This window comes from Emydura macquarii, unplaced genomic scaffold, assembly GCF_026122565.2.
Source record: "Emydura macquarii macquarii isolate MOO-44397 ecotype Brisbane River unplaced genomic scaffold, CSIRO-AGI_Emac_v2 contig_587, whole genome shotgun sequence".
Classification (NCBI taxonomy): Eukaryota; Metazoa; Chordata; order Testudines; family Chelidae; genus Emydura; species Emydura macquarii.
Window position 1 is genome coordinate 14,826,738 of NW_027130724.1, and position 17,502 is coordinate 14,844,239.

The 17,502-nt window shown below is 41.0% G+C and overlaps 1 protein-coding gene across 1 annotated transcript in view; it reads right to left on the reverse strand.

Annotated features, from left to right (window-relative positions):
• Window positions 1-2,729: 2,729 nt before the first annotated feature.
• The window catches only part of SBF2 (SET binding factor 2), a 547,042-nt gene continuing 532,269 nt past the window's right edge, over window positions 2,730-17,502 (reverse strand). Inside the window, exon 42 of the transcript XR_010918455.1 lies at window positions 2,730-2,739. The gene's annotated coding sequence lies outside the window, so the exon portion shown is untranslated. The remainder of the gene's footprint in view (window positions 2,740-17,502) is intronic.

A 17,502-nucleotide genomic window follows, 5' to 3' on the forward strand; every position in this document is an offset into this window, starting at 1 on the left:
CAACAGGGGTAGCTGAAGAGGTACCTTCCCACCTCTCTCTTCCCAGCGCTGGGGCCTCCAGGTAGGTGACAGCTAGGATAACGGTTAGGATAAACGCACGGAGGTCATTTTGGTGACGTTGGTCTGCCGAGTCCCTCCTCAGACACAAAGTTGTGATCAGGTTTCCTTGGCTATTTCCAGTCTTGCCTGCTCTTCCCCCTTGAATTGCTTTGTGACAGACCCACACAAAACTGCAAGGAAAACCAACTGACTACAAGGGGAAAGTGACCACACAACGTCCTTTCAAATGCAGTCATTTAAGACACTGTAATAATGGAGGATAATACCTCCCCTTCCCCGATTTCTTTTTCTGTTCTAATCATCTTAGATTTTGCTTTGTGACCATAGAAAGTACACATTGTTCAGATGCAGATTGATTTCTTCAGTTAGTGGTGTCCCTTTAGTTACATATTTTGCATAGAATATCTGAACTGTGTTGGGATGTGTAAGGCATCCACATTTGTTATTACTATTATTATTATTAATATGCTGTATATGTAAAAATTGCCCTCATTGATAATTCCACCTTCACCCTGAACACCTCTATCCACTGATTTCTCTTGCCTCTCTCCTTCCTCCCACGTTCTATACATTACAGCAGAAAGGGGGTAGTAAGAGCTCCACCAGCAAGAAAGACAGTGACTGAGGCAGCCAAAGAGAAGCGTGGAGTTTCCTTTTCGCTGGCTGCACAAACAGGAAGGAGAAGGAAGAGTCCCTTTCCCACCAGCTGGTGTCACACTGAAGGAGGCAGAAAGGACACCCACCACCAATTCCCTGTCTTGGTAGGGGCCAGAAGGTACGGCTAGGAACACAAGGAGACAGATACCATAGCTTGGGAGAGAGGATCCAAAGAAGAGAACAGAGCACTGAGTGTGGAGACAGTGCAGGGGGGGATGTAAGCAGACAGAGCAATATACACAGGCACATACATGCATGCACATCTATATGGCAGCTATAGGACATGGTACTACTGGGAGCTTTTTGAAGATAGAGAACGGAGCTCACTTTTGGAACCAGTTCCTTGCACCCCTTCTTCCCACCTTTTGCTCAAAATTATTCCCTTGTTAGTTACTGCTGTGTGCCAGCAGAGGTAGCACAACTCAAAGTTTTACCTTTTATATAAAGGTGGCCACCAACACCCATTGTTCTCACTGGGAATGAAGCTACAAACTGCCCTCAGTTAAGATGAATGTCATTTTGCTACAGCCTTTATGGATGGAAGTTTGGGCTATCCTTAGTAAAGATAGCCACCATCTCCTATTGTTCCTAATGGAAGTGAAGTTAAGCTGCCCTCGGGGAAGATGGCAGATCCATGTGGCTGGCTGAGAAGGCCACTGTAAGGATCAGGTGAATATGGGCAGACCAGAAAGGACAGTGTGGCAAAGCAGATTAATACAAGGAGAAAGGGAAGAACATAGTGGAGGCAGGAAATATGGGGGGGAGGGGAGGTGAGGGGAGGAAAGACAGGAGTCTTAAGGCAGAACAAGGCAATGTGAGGGTCAGGAGGCTGCATAAATGGATACATAGGAATATAGGGGGCTGCAGGAGGGATTCTGAGCAGGACTAGTGGAAGAATGTGAGGGGTACAAGATTGTGAGGGAAAATCAGATTAAATATGGGGGAAGAAGGAAGACAGGAGACTGGGTAAATATGGAATTAAAAGTAAGGCAGAAGATTGGTTAGGACACCCTGAACTCCTGTGCAACTTTTTTGTTCATTACTATACCTAATAAGTAATTTCATATTGAACTTATTTTTAGTACTTCTGTCACCTAAACATAAAGGTGGCAAACAATGCTGCTACTTATGTTCCCCTCTACCTAGTCACATTCTGGAGACCCAACCACCATTTTGGGTAAATTTCATGCCCACCTCCTGGTTTCCCCGGATCATCCAGGCCAGGATGGCATAGCTCCAGAGGCCATTTTAACATTAATTGATTCTCACTTTTGGCTAAAAGTTTTCATTATTGTTCACAATCCTGACAAGTAAATTCTGCATGCACTGGACGGGGGTTCTCAGTAAGAGTTCATTCTATTTTCAAATTCATGTGAATTCAGTGAAACAGGAGTTTTGCTCTTTACTAGGGATGCGTGCGCGTGAGGTTGCAAACATTCTCCTATTTGGCAAAGAACAAATCTTTAATGGAGGAGTTGGTACTTGTCAGCCTTCTGCAGAAAACTCTCTTCCCACCAACCCACAATTTTTTCATGGTTTATCTGTGTCTTTCTACACGTGCCTGTGAATTGCATGCTCCAGAATCAGAGTAAGTTAGAAGGCAAAAAGATTTCCCTCCATAGGTTGAACTTTGGGCTTTGTTTTGAAACCTTCCCCTTTCTCCTACCTAATGTGGATCATGAAATACAGTAATGCCTTTCCCCAAGCCAAAAGTATAGAAAGTGCCTCTGATGTTCTGCCAAGATTAACATGGGCGTCCTAGGCACCCCGCTCCAGCACATCGCTGGAAGATGGCCCATACTAATGATCTTACTCTTACTTCTCTGAACACGCTTGGAGAGAACATCAGTGCCAACCCACAGAATCTTGGAGGCAGAATGACAATATCCATGTAGTTCGAAAGCTTGCTTCTTTCACCAACAGAAGTTGGTCCAATAAAAGATACCCACCTTGTCTCTCTATTATCCTGGGACTGACATGGCTACAGTAACACTGCAGATGAAATCCACGTAGTCCATTAGTCTGAAAGAGAAATGGACACTTTTCTATTTCTTTCCTCACAACAGTACCCAAAAGACTGTACAGATGTTCATTTCGGCGAGAAAAAGGCTGGCCATGTGTTGACATGAAAATATTTAATGCTCTATCTTGATCTTTGCAGATGACAGCTGTCACTTGTTTAGTGCTATCAAAATAAAATTTCACTTTTTCCCCCAGATTTGTGAATATAGCACCTCATTCAAGAAAGCACGTAAGCACATCCTTACATTTTAAGTATGTGCTGAAGTGCCCTTCCTGCTTACAGATGCTTTCCTGAAAGAGAGCCACAGTGAACATTTACAAATGAATACACGCAGCTTAGTTCACATTGTGTAGTGGACGCTTACCTGTTTCTAAATGAACTAGTAGATCAGATCTTAAAACCCATTTTACCTAGGACAGGCCAAAGAAGTGTCTTTTCTGAATTATTTCATAGACCATTGAGAGTAAGTTTTGACAGTTTGCCAAGACTGGGCCAAATTTTACAGTGCTTCTCAGGCAATACTTTCATTGACATCAACAGAGATTTTGCTTGAATAAGGACTTCTGGGTTTGGACCTGTGTTTGTAATGACTTGCTCAGGAAGATCCACAATAGGTGATGGAGAGTGCAAGTGATGAAATTAAGCCAGTTGGAAACTTGTATTATCTGTGGATGTTGCAACAAAATACTTCGTGCATTACATGTTTCCAAACTGCTGAAATCAGAGGACAGAACAAATGAAATAAAAAACCCTGAGCTGCGTCAAGCAGCCTCTGCACCTTGGTATGCCAAAAAACAGGTGCGTGTTGTTACATGAGTGAAGTGTACTGCTAGCTCATTACCAAAGCTGTTCTTTGTTAGCAAGGTACTGAAGGAAAACTCAGGCAGAGGGAAGAAAGCAGACATCGGAAGGTGAAGAAAATATAGTCAAGTCTAAGAGAAAGGGAACAATAAGGATTCTGTTTAGCTCTGGAATTTAACATGACAATAATTTATTGTCAACTGGAGACAGGTTTGACATGACACAGCTTTTGTTCTTAGACTAGGTGTTACGTATTGTGTGTGCAGACTGGAAAGCTCTGGGATCCCCCACAGCTGTTCCAGTCAATCAGTCTCAGTCTGGTTAATCTCTGTCAGCATTGTACTTGCCAACCCTCCTTCTCTGTCCCCCTCCGACCACTGCAAATATGAACATAAAGATCAAGATTCGAAACAAAAATCAAAAAACATTTCTTCCTCATGTTCAGAGAAGACAAGACTTAACATGCCTGAGCATTCAGTGTGTGCATTCTTCAGTAAAAGTGGGCTGGATCACCAGTATGAGTTTGCATTTACACAGCAACTTTCACTCAAGGATCTCAAGATGCTTCAGAAACAAGCCTCGCATTAACCCTTTGAGGCAGGGAAGTACCAGTATTATCTCCATTTTAGAGAGTGGTAAACTGAAACACAGACATTGAGGGATTTGCCTAAGGTGTCACAGTCACTGGCAGGGTTTAGAGACAAGAACTCCATGTTCCCCACTAGTCTGCATTTTCAGCTTAATACAAAGCTAAAACTCCAAGCTAACCTCAAGGTCTGTGATCCCATGAGAAGTAAACAAACCAGTATAATTTTACTAGCTCAGTAAAAAAAACCTGCCTAGTCAAAGATATGTATATTCCTAGTTCTGTCACGGACACATTATGTGACCTTGACAATTCAATGAGTGACTCTCTTCTCGATCACAAGATCTTTCTGCCTGTTTAAAAAACCATGCAAGACCAGGGCAAGCCTGATGAAACATTTAAAATAACTGCCTGCATGCAGAATGTGTGCGCCCAGCAAATCACAGCCCTGCTGTACTTATTTATATGGTAGGACAGTGTCTCTGCCATTGACTATTTGGGTGTCCTGAAGCAGTAACAGTCTAGATACTGGGGTAAAAGCAGAGGTAGGCACTGCTTATGGAGGGTTCATTATTAGCATATGCCTGTAGAATGATAGCTCCTCCTGAACTGGACAGTCTTTGTATGAGTCTAGGGCTGGAAGTCTAAGTAGACCCTAAAGAATCATAGACTAGTAGCTGGGGATATTTAGTCACACAAATTAAAGAGAGAGTCTCCTTACAGGATGTACGTTGCTCCTTAACAGGTAGAGCTTAGAATAGCATATGCTTACTCCTGACATTCAACAGTAGCACCACCATGATCTTTTCAGGTTGTGAGGGGAAATGTGGGTAGGGGTGAGGAGAACTAGGAGATGAGAGAGTGGCTTTTAGTGTTTGCTGTGTAGTGTAGCAGGGAGGAAGGTTGTAGAAACAAGAGGTAGCCAGTAGCATAGTGTAGAAGTGAACGGTAAACCTCCAAACTCAACCGGTCATCTCCATTACCAGTTTATAGGAAAGACGTTTTTCCGTTTTGTAACTGCTACTACCATTAAATACTATCAATCTAGTTATGCTTGAGAGAAAAGGGAAAGATCCTTCTAGCAATAAACAAAGGACTCTGGAATTTAAACACAGTCTCCACACCTGCCATACCTAAGGCCGACAGGTTGTATCATGTGCCACAACCAGGCTCTGACACCAAAATCCTTGGTAGCTTTGGGGAAGGTGAAGAGATTTTAGGCTTCTCATTCAGAGATGGAGTCATAGAGAATGAATACTCTGGGAAGAACAGCACACTCTTTTAGTACCATAGCAATGTCAGGGTCAGACTCTCAAGCATCCTGGCTAAATATCAACAGCACGTGGGAGCAGATCCTCCCTTTGTTAGTTCCTCTCCTACAGAGGCTGGAGATTATGTAGTAAACTTGGCCCTAGCACTAACACCTACTGCAGTTTTGAGCAAGAGGAGTAGTGTTAGGCTATGTCTACACTAATGGTGGCAAATTCGATCAACTTCTCTGGATCGACTGAGCAGTCAGTGAAGACCTGCTCAGTTGATCCAGAAATCGACATATTAAAGACCACCTCCTCAAGTGGTGTAGCGCTGCATCGACGGTGCACAGAACAGAAGCATAGAAGTCGATGGGAGTTACGCAAGTTTTTTGCGTAGTTTGCGTAACTCAGGTCAACTGCTGCTTTACCTCCAAGGTAAGTATAGACAAGCCCTTAGAGTCTGCAGTTGTGATGCAGCAGCACAGAAGACAGTGCTGGGAAGAGAGACAGCCCACGAGAGGGCAGCTCAAGCTAGGGAGGGGGCTGAGAAGCTGCCAGAGAGGAGGCAATTGGAAGGTGGTTGAAGAGGCTGGAGGTGAAAAGAGGTGGCACTGGGGGAAAAGAGGATTTGCTGAGGAAGCTATGCTAGAGGAAACTTGACCTTGATGGGCAGTATAAAAGGAACCCACCTGCAAGGAGCTTATGAACAGTGAGATTGACCCTGTGATGCTGACAGAGGGAATAGTTTGGGTGCATAGACACTTGAAAATCCACAGGAAGAAGTGTAATCATCAGTACCTTAAGACTAGAGAGAGCACACACCAGAGAGGTCAGAAATCAAGGATTCACCCACTGATCTTCTACTTCATCATAACTCTAAGAGACAGAAGTAAACGAAAGGAGAGAATTCATCATTCATATGCAGCAGTGACCGAAAGTTACTCAAAGCCAAGTAGTTCTGGAATTACTCAGGTCAAGAACTGTTTGGAGTTGATAGAACCTAAGAAGGGTGGAGCATAGGTATTCCATCTTCTTGGTCTTATGATCTGACAGTCTCAAAGTCAAAGAGGTTCTTAAGGATTTGGCCATCCAGCAATACAAATACCCGTTTTGTGACAAAAGTCCTCCGCCCTCCTTGCACTGCTTTGAGAAGGTCAGGGACTATAACTAAATACAGAATGAGCTCTCTTACTGCAGAAAGAAGATGATGTGGGATAATGTAACTCTCGGGGAAGCTATAGAAGGGAAAAAAACATGACCCTGGCTGCAGAAGCGAGAGCTGCTGCAGTTGATGTCAATGGTATTGGGAAATAAAAACAAAACAATTAAATAAATATGGGAACAGAGACCTCACCTATCCACATGGGTATTCGAGGAAAGGGCTGGGTTGGTTTTGTTTTTATTTTCAGCATCAATAAGTGAGCGAAACACAGAAATAAGCTGGACCATAGCACCACCACAAACTAAAATTAGCTCAAGCATGTATATTGCCTAAGGCAATAAATATCTTGATAGATGATGACATTTGAATCCTCCTTCCCATTGTTAATTCCATCTACTGAATAAATAGGGTATGTCATGAATATTACCCCTACAGTCACTTTCCATCACACCTGTGCTAACACTAGGGCTCTTCTTCACTTCTCTAACTGCTCATTCTCTGAGAGCAGCAATACTGATGATAGCTGCTGACACAGAGGTAGAAAGAGAAGCATTCAGGGCCTTGAGCTGGTTAAGAAGGGCTGCATGCACATGCTGCAGTTGCATAGCAGAGTGATGCATTCTTTCTCCCATCATTTTTTGTGCTATTGATTCCACTTTTACCTTGCAAACTTCTTATGTCACAACAGGTATTAAAGCACTAATTACAGCTGCCTACCTATTCTTGACAGTTTGTTAAATGACAAACATTGTCCAGTTAATTCACGAGCCCAAATCAGAAAGTGTCACCACTTGATTACTGAGAGCATTGTTTGGCGGGGGGGTGGGAGGGGGGGATGTTTAATAGTTTGGATTTTTTTCCTTAAAACTATTTGTTTATTGCATCAAAATGACTTCTATAATCATGGCACTTGCATAAGGGAGACAAAAGCCATTAGCGAATTGGTTTTCCTGTTTTCTAGATTGCAGTAGTGATTGCTGCAGGGGTTTAGTTATTTGTATCTATGGCAGAGCAGATGCAAACAACAACAACTAGAAATGGATCTAAACTGGAAAATTCAGATTTAGATCAGAACTTTCTCGAAGTTTGTGGGTGTTCAGATCAGGGGTTTTAAAATCAATCAGTTATAGAGATAAGAAACGCCTGCTACAAGGATAAAAATCAATTCAAAATGTCTCAGTTTAAAAATGATCTAGGGGTTTAAAATGGTTATATCTAGATTTGGGTTTGGTCTCATTTCTAAAGACAAATGGTTTCTAATTACAGCTGGTAAAAACAAAAACAAAAAACAGGGAATTTCCATCCTGTGGGAAATTCCATTATTTTAAATGTAGTATCTAAATCTTTTGTCTCAATTTAGGATGAAAACTAATTCTTTTGCCAAGTGGAAAGTTTTAATTCAAAATATTTTGGAAATGTTTTGTTTCCACATTCTCAAACAGAGACACTGACAGAAAATTCTCAGCCAGTTCCATTTATAATCATATGAAGAGAGACCATACTTAAGTGGCACAAGGGAAGCAGAATTAAGGACTTTCAGCCTTACTTTTGTATCTCCTGACGCTTGTATGCTTTATTTCTCAAACTGTAGGTGTACTTCAGCAGTAGTTTTAAGCATGGAGCAGGTGTAATATTAGTGACACCCACAAAGGCAAAATACATGACCCATAGCTAGAGCATTGAATGAAATTCTCCCCATGGCATGCACAAGACCTTCATGCCACTTAACTGGAGTTTAAGCTCATAATATTGGCCTTAAATCATGGTTCTACCATGGAAAGATACTATTACAATGGCATTGTGTGGTTCCACGCTTATTGCGTCTCAGCAATTTACATTTCAGTTTATAAGTAGCATTTTTTCCCCCCTAAATACCAGCCCTGCAAAATCAGCCTGGGATTGGAGAGTCAAGCTGGGTTCTTTCCTTTTGAGCAACATCATCTGATTCAGTAGGCCAAATTATGACCTCAGTGACATGTCAGTGCCTTCAAAAGGTTTGCACAGGCACCAGTGCCTGGAATTCAGTAATCAAATCTGTCCACGATTCACAGGGAAGAGGAGAATGCAGCTGACCCTTAAGCACTGCAGAGACAATCTAACTAACAGACATAAAAAAAAGCACACAAGTGTCACTAAAATACACACATGGAGCAGATCTATTCAGTAGAAAGATACCATTTTTACATAGTGCAGAGTAGAATTGGACCTATATAGAAGAATTAGATAAATCTGCTCATGTGGAGAGCTCATCATGTGTGAATAGACTCACCCCTCCGTGTCCCTCCTAGTCTGTTACCATTAGTGAAATTTAGCCCACACAAGTGGTATTGAGGTTGGGTTCCCCCCCCCATGGACGCTTAGGGCAGGGTCTTTTGCTTTCTTAACCATCTCTTTGCAATCACCTTAGGGAATGCACAGTGATTTTGGAGATCTCCTTTACATAACATTAAAAAATTAACATAGCTTATTTGGTTTTCTATTTGGGTTTCTACAGATAACATTTTTATATAGTGCCAACAGAATACCTAGCACTGGACATAAATGTGAGTTGTTTCTGAGGAATTTAAAAAACGATAGTTTCCTACTGATGCCTGGGTAGGTTTCTCCTTTCTACATTCTTTTGTATGTAGTGAACATGCACACAGGTTTCAGACAAAACTATTAGATAATGTAGCAATCTGTGATCTTTGAGCTCAAGAGTGGAGCTCTCTCCTCACTCTGATTTGGAAAGTGTCAATATATGCAAGGACAAAACACAGGCTTGGTTTTGCTTGTTGCAAAATGTGGCCAACTTTTCTGACATTATCCCCCAAAATGTGTTAGACAAAATTTGCCAACTTAAGTGTTTTTCAGAAAATGTGTGCAAACAGAATTGTACATTGTTGAATGGTATGTGTAATGAGCAATAGAAGAAGAAAACACACCTCAATCTATTTCTTACGGCTTTTTACCATTTTTAATGAAAATTTTAGAGAGTTTTAAATATTTTTGTATAGTGGATTAAAATAATAAAGTATCTTGGCTTTTCCCAGCATGATTTAAAATACTATATACATAATGTATATATTTCTAGCCAAGCTCTATCAGTTTTTAATTTCCATGCCAATTTTCAAGCAGAACTGCCCATGCTTAATTTGCCAAGTCTTACAGAATTTTGGTTTGTTTCAGTTGATGATTTTTATTTAATGGAAATCACATTTATTAATATCAGTGGAAAAAGTATTTTCTGAATGTCTTTCATTTCCAGTAAAAGTAATATGATTAATTCATTTTGCAATTTACAATGTATCATTTGCAAACAGGTTTTCAGTTCCTCATAGTTATTTGCAGCTTTCTTTTTCTCAGTATGATCCTCCTTAGGCCTATCATCAAACTACCCACCCCACTAAAATAAATCAGGGAATAACCCTAATGCTTAATACCCAGGTGATGCCAGCTAAAATAACCACTAAGCATTCATTCAGTGCTGCTATTTGTTATAAATGTGTTTTGCACTTCCACATTCCATGCATCTCCCAATTTAGTTTAAAGTTTCAATCTGTATCAGTCAGCCCACTGTAATTTGCATTACAGGAAATTCCAATCAGCACTAGGGGTCAGTCAACTGTTACAAAAATGCAGTTTGCAATGGTGCAATTTATAGAAGTGTGTACTTAGTTTGGCTTCAGCAACACAATGCACATGACCATAGACTACTTGTGTGAATTAGAATCAATTCAGAATCAAACCCTAAAGCTAAAGTTAGGAATAACTAACACTCAGGTCTGTAACCACTACTTATGATTAATCCTTGCTTATCCTGGACCTGGTTTCTGACCCCTAGACACACACTGTGTAGTCTCTTACTATGCAAGTAATCTCAGTAAAATCACTTGAGGTAAGCCACACTAGTGCAAGCCCTCCTTTATAGTGGTGCAGTAAATCGACATTCATCAGAGCAAAACAGCACGGCCAAAGAAAAACGCCATTAGTGTCCTGGCCCTGAGAGGTGCTTCTACAAAAAGGGGAAAGGTGGGTCAAGTTCTCAAAAACACTGTAATTCACTTCTAACTCTTATTTTTAAAAATCTTCATTAGCGTTTTGAACTTTTCTGATTATGAAATGTCTTGAAAGCTACAGCAGACAGGCACCATGTGAACAAACAAGCAGCAGCAGCTTCACAAGGGCAGAAAATATGCACCTTGGCGTTCTGTGGCTAAATAGCTTGAGACAAAACAAAAAACAAAAACCACGCACCCACGATCACTGTGATTTATAGCCTACAATAATCCCTGGGATGGATGAAGAGCACAAAAACTACAAAGAGAATGTTCCTTACATGTTGCCAGTTTTGCAACCACTGGAGAGGAAAGGGAGGGAGAAGGAAAACTGGAGAGAGAAGGGAAAAGTCATGTTTGATTCCCCAACTGTCTGATCCAAAGCTCATTGAAGTTAATATAAAGACACCCCTTATGACTTCAACTGGCTTTGGATCAGGCCCCAAGAGATGATTACAAAGCTGCTGCACAAAGAAAACCAAAAATATTCAAGAAAAAAATTGTTTATCTGGAAGGAAAGTGTCCCCACAGGGCCTAAGACAACATTATAATTTGGAGCACCCAATCAACAGCACTCCAGGATGAATGAAAGGAACACCCTCTATTAGAACACAGAATGTGATGGTTTTATTTATATAATGTTTTTCACCTACCATTACTTGTAACACCTCAGATGACTAGAAAGGAAAAATATGTTCTTTTTTCCCCAAGGTTATTTACTTTGCATGTGTGACAGCACAGTGTGTACAGTTAGTTCTACTGTTTAGTGTGTTTCCCCTGTTTGGGCAGGTCTTTCGCACAACAGCAGGAGAAAAACATTTAAAAAAAAAAGACATGAAAAACAACAAAAACTGGCAGGGAGCTTCAAAGGCAGGTGTGGTACCTGGAACTGCTCCTATCTAGTCAATTATAGAAAATGAATGTTCAAGTTGATGATCACCCTATAAATTGAGTTTTCCTTGTATGATTTTACACATATAAGCAAGTGTTTGCAGAATTGTACCCAGAACACAGCTCTTAATGGACTCTTGGAAACATTAACCTTTTGTGTTAAAAAAGTGTTCATGGTTTGCCTGTCTCTGAAGATGAAGGGCCCAATCCAATGAGGTGTGCACAATGCCTTCAACTCCCATTGCAATCAAATCAATCAATCAAAATCTTGCACTTAGAAGAATTGTTCTTTTTAACACGAAGTGGGAAAGTGTTTGACTACTCCACCCAAGTGTATTTACTGGGTCATTACTCATATACACTGAGGCTCTTCTGCAAAAGCCTCATCTATAACCCTTTTCATGAGCATTCCCTAATGGGTGTTAAGCTCTTCAGTGCACTTCACCACCCACTAAAAAAACCCAACAAAACAAAACCACAACACAACACAGAAAGTAAAGGAAGGTGGAGAGGAATAAGTCGGAGAACACCAAAAGCTTCTCTCTTCCCTTTATTCAGGGATATAAAATAGTTAAATAAAACAAATGGTTGTTTCTTACACAGTAAGTGTAAGCCTACCAACTTCAGTGGCATTACTCCTGATTTACAATGATGTAGGCAAGGGCTGAAGCTGGTCCTTTTATCTCAATTACACTAATGGAAACCCAGAGTAATGTCACTGAGTTAAATGGTGGTACTGTGGATTTACAAATGTGAAACAGAAATCAGTATCTTTACCATTAAGCTGCACATCCTCCAACTAGTCAATTTGCATCCTAGTGCTTCCTAAGTCAAGCTTTGATCTCATTCTTGAGTATATCTACAAATAAGTACACAACAACTTTTCCACTTCTGTTGCCCAAATGCTGAGGAATACAACAACATCCCCCAGGAAGTGAAACACAGCCAATTAATGGAATAAAACATCCCCTGGGGAGCCCCACACAGTCAAATAAAATAACTTACATTTTTGTTTGTTGCTGTGTTATTTTGAGGAAGAGAAACATATCCCAATTGTTTTCATTCCTTTTGGGACTGGGGCATCCTGCCCCTCCTCTGACCCCCCCCCCCCCCACGCTGCTTTTCTCCTCCCCCCACCCCCAATGTATAGGTGATTTATTAGGCCATTTTTGCAATATTTCTAGGACTGTTAAATTATCTTCTTCATCCTTTCGTGTTATGAATGACTTATGTTGTAAAGGTTAAGCCACACATATACTCACAACCTGTTCTTAGAAAAATGGACATTTATGGAGAGAAGGAACGGTCTGTTCATTTAGTCAATCTCCTGCCTCTCAGCTGGACAAGTCATGCTCCAGCAAGTCAAACAGAGACCTTATCACTAAAGCTTTTATTGCCTTTTGAATCTTAAACCTTGTGCAGTTATCGTCTGCTCAGGCTCACCCTCCCCGTTCCACTTGCCCTGCCCCGCAAAGAAACAGTTACTTATCTTACAGTAAGCATGCCTCATGCACTCAAGACTGCCCAGCAGCATCTGCTGGGGCTGCACCTATGTCTGTGCCCACTGCCAAAGGCATAAGGCACGGAGCAGACCAGATGTCCCCTCAGTTCCTTCACAAATGTGGGTGTTAAAGTCCATAGAATTGGGGAAGAAGGCAGGTCATGGAATATACATTGACAACACACGTCGCAGAACCAGAGCTACTGTAAGGTAAGTAACCAAGTTATAACACATCCTTACCAGAGCACTCCCTTATGCCATTGTGCAGTACAGGACCCTCTCAGTTTCCCACTGAGGTTGCTCTGTCCAGACTCCTACACTGTATGTTGCACAGGTGTAGCTCATTAAATTAGATCTCTCAACAGAATCCAGAATGCCTAGATACCCACTTTGAAAGTCTCTGAGTTGAAATAGCTTGCCCTTTCAATCTGTCTGCATACACTATGAAAAGATTCAGACTCTACATAGTCTAGTTGTATGTAAATAGAATAGTATTCTGAGGACATCCAATATAGGTAATCTAGCCTCTCCTGATTGATTTGTGGTTTGGGAAAGACTGGTACATTTCAAATGGAAATCAGTGACTACATTCAGCAAAAGTTTGGGATGGGGCCTAAGAGTTACTGTATCCTCAGGGAAAAATCATACAGAGCATGAATTTACTCAATTCTTCTGGCTGATATAATTGCTACTAAAAATTCTGATTCCTGTATAAATGTAGCAAAGAGCAAGTTGATAATAGCTCAGATGTGGATCCATTAAGCCCACTAGGACCATGTTACGATCCTAGGGAGGCAGCTCCCTCAACGGGGATAGCCATGTGAAAAACTATTTAGGAATCTAGTAGTTGGGTGGCAGAAGACTGTGTATCCCTTGACTGGTGGGGATAGTACGCCAATATAGCTGCTAAGCGCATCTGAGCAGAACTAAGAGATATTCCAGAATTCTTTAGTATTAGCAAGTAATCTAGGACAGCTGGGAATTTGGTAACCATAGGAGATAACTGATAATGTGTAGTGCACACTGAGAAACTCTTCCATTTGGCAGCATAAGTTAGCCAGTTGGAGTCATTTCTACTTCGGATTCAAATGTTTTAAACGTCCAAGAGTCTGTCTTCCAACCAACATCCAGGCTGTGAAGTGTGGATGAAAGATGTTTCCATCATTCTGGGAGATCAAATCTGACCAAAGAGGTAAGTGTTCTGGAGGATGAGATGATGGAGGATTACAATTTCATGAGGTCTGTATACCAAAATTGACTTGGCAAAGCAGGTGTTATATGGTGACTGTGGCAGAATCCTGTCTGACCTTCCTTAATACACTTTCCCTCCCATCCCCCTAATCTTGAGAGTAAGTCATGCCTGGAGACCACGTGATGAGGAGTACATCTGATAGGGATCCTGGGACTAGGCTTCACCTGGAGCAGAAGACGGGACATTTCTTGTTCCTGTCTGTTGCAGAGGTCTGACTGTTGACCCCATTCTTGGAAGATTTCTCGTCTGGTTAGGCAGTCTGCCAGGGCATTTTGGAGTCCTGAGAGCTATAGTGCTATGGCCAGACTCAATGACAGATTCACCAGTTCCAGAAACAAACAGCCTCCTGGAATTGGGTTGGAAGGGAACACCTCCTATTTATATAAAAACAGTCATGTCTCTTACAAATAATTCGTACTATCATCCCTTGAATCATTGGGAGGTAAGCAGCACAGGTTTGACTGATTGCACTGAGCTCAGGCACATTAATATGGACTTGCAGGTCCATAAACCCTGAACCGGATGCTGGTCAAGTTGTGGTCCCCACCCTAAGAGGGTTTCATTAATCACCAGTATCTTGATGGGGGAGAATAGTACTCCTGTGCATACTTTACCTGAATCTTTTCATATAATCCTGGCAGGAAATGTTGACAGTGCAACTCGGAGCTCTGCCTCCACCGATCTCAGATGTTCGGTTTGTTTTTTTGAGAGTCTGACTTGGAAAAAAAAAAACCCCACAAAACAAAACCTTCACTGTAGGTATTTTTGTTGAAAACGGCAACAAAATGGAGATAGCATTGTCTGAGATTACTGTGTATTTGTTTGCCACTGTCAACCAGAATGAGTACAAAGGTGTGTTGCCAAACTTAAGTTTTGAAATTTGGTCCATCCTTAATTTGGCAAGTTGCTCGAGTCATTATTGTAAGATTCTTAGCACTTTCCATTGCAGAGGAAATCCAAAGATCCTAGACCCAGTCAAAATCTTCTATATAGATTGAAGAAAAATATGAGCTGAATTTTTCTTTCAGACTTTTCATATGCTCAGAAGTGACATTGACCAAAAATATTGCTAGTAGGATCTGTCATGTATTCCAGCGGGAACATTTCTATTGTGACTTTTACTACTTTTTTCACATCAGAGGGCTAACTTTAGATCTAAACCCATGCACTTTATCCATGCAGGAGAGAAGATTCTCATTTCTACCTTGCATTTTCCTGTTCAGTTTATTGAGGAGGTGGGATATATAAGCCTGGCCAAGTTTTGCACACCATGCCACATCAGCAATTAAATCAGTGTATGTAGATTCCTCCAAAGATAAGCACATTTTAAAACACCTCACTCAGCTCATACAAACATAAGAGAATTTTTTCATGGAAAAGCCAGAGTATTTCTGTGGACTAAAGTAAACTCTGGTGTTCTGCTCCCATTTCCTCACACAACAGTGAGAGGAGGCAACATTTTAAGGACTGTGATTTTATTAAAGTTCACTATCTTTACTGCTTCATCTAACAGTAAATAAAGTTCTTCTGGTAGTGTTTTGGCCATGAGAGCAGCACAGTGCAGGAAACAGTGGGTCACTAGCACACCTGAGTTTTGTTCTCTGACCTTGCTTACAAACTCCTTCACTTTGCCAGTTATGGAGGCAGTCCATCATGTGCAAACTCAGACAACTTTTCCAATGCAATTCTCCCTCAAGGTAGACAGTTGTCACCCTGAAGGTTTCCTCTTTAGTTGTGTGACCCGGAAGTTGTCTGCAAAATAAAAAGATTTCTTTTATACTATCTCCATCAACATACTTGACATTACCCAAGAGTTGAGCATGACTACTGATATCTGTGGATTCATCAAGCTGCAGTCCAAATTTTCTGCTTGATTTTTTTCCTTGGAGCCTAGTCTCAATGTTAGCTAACATCATCAATACAACTTATCATATTATCTGAAAGGGGAACTTTTGTTATTTCATTGGCGCATTTGCACCTAACATTACTTTCACAATTTCTTTGCATGCTAGTAAAATAAATGTTTCTGTGACTCTATGTAGCTTTTTTCCCTTCACTACTAGCTCAGCAACCAAGTAGCTTGCTTCCAGTGGTTTATCAGGAATTGTTACACAGCCTTTTATTATTTGCACTTGTTTTTCAATTTGATCCTTCAAACGCTCAAAATTATATTTGCCCTTGGTGGCAAGGGATGGATGTTTGCTTTAAAGTGTCGTTTTAACTTACTTGGAGCCACTGTATGGTTAGAGAGTTTCTCTCCACACACAAGACATTATCGAAGAGCTCAAGATGATTCACCTGTAAACAAAAAATCTAATTGCAAATAACTCTCACAGTAGTGTCAGCTTATCACTTTCACTTTATGCTCAGATTCTGCTTCATCACTGAAAGAAGATATGGAGGTGCCAGGAACTCTTTTCTTCAAATATTTGTCCATTTTCAAGTCTTCAATTAAAAATTCACCACTGTAACTTTATGGTTGATAAGAACACACAGCTACCATATGATGTCATGCGAACGGCAAGGTCATTTGAGTGTAGTGTGTGTAACATCTGTCTCACACATGTATACCCGAAGAGCAACATCACAAAATGTAATTTGGTAATGACCGTAATTAAAAGATTTTTTTCTCCACACAAGTGACTTTTCCAAAATTCTGTGGCACATCTGTTCATGTCTGAAGGCACACCAGCTGGGAAATACTGGTCTAAAGGATGCCTGTTTGATAGGTACAGGTTCAGCCAGCCCTGCATGCATCATAGGTGAAATCTGGCATGCTGCATGATGAATATGCAGGAAGCCATATGTCCTAGAAGACTCAGGCAAACTCTCACCAAAGTGTGTGGTTGAGAAGAATGATTGTGGATTCTAATCTGTATTGGGGCAGAAACTCTGGCTGCAGTGGATCCTGTTGGAGTCAATGATTTTTCTTTGTTGATTTCTTAGGCCCAGCTCAAAAGGAAAAAAAATTAAGAATTCTATTAATCAAACTCTCCACTTGCTGAGGTGACTTTCCACAGATCAGCTGCTCAAGGTATGAGTACAGCATTTCCTGTTTTCTGAGATAAGCCACAACCATCACAAGCCATTTGATAAACAGTCCAAAAGACCGAACTCTGTACTGATAGTGGGTATATCCTACCTGAAACTTCAGGTACTTCATGTGACAGAGACATAGAAGTACATATCTTGTGGGTCAAAAGCCACAAACCAGTTCTGTAGATCTAAACAATGGAATTATGAATACAAAAGGTTTACACCCTTCTGAATTTGAAGCTG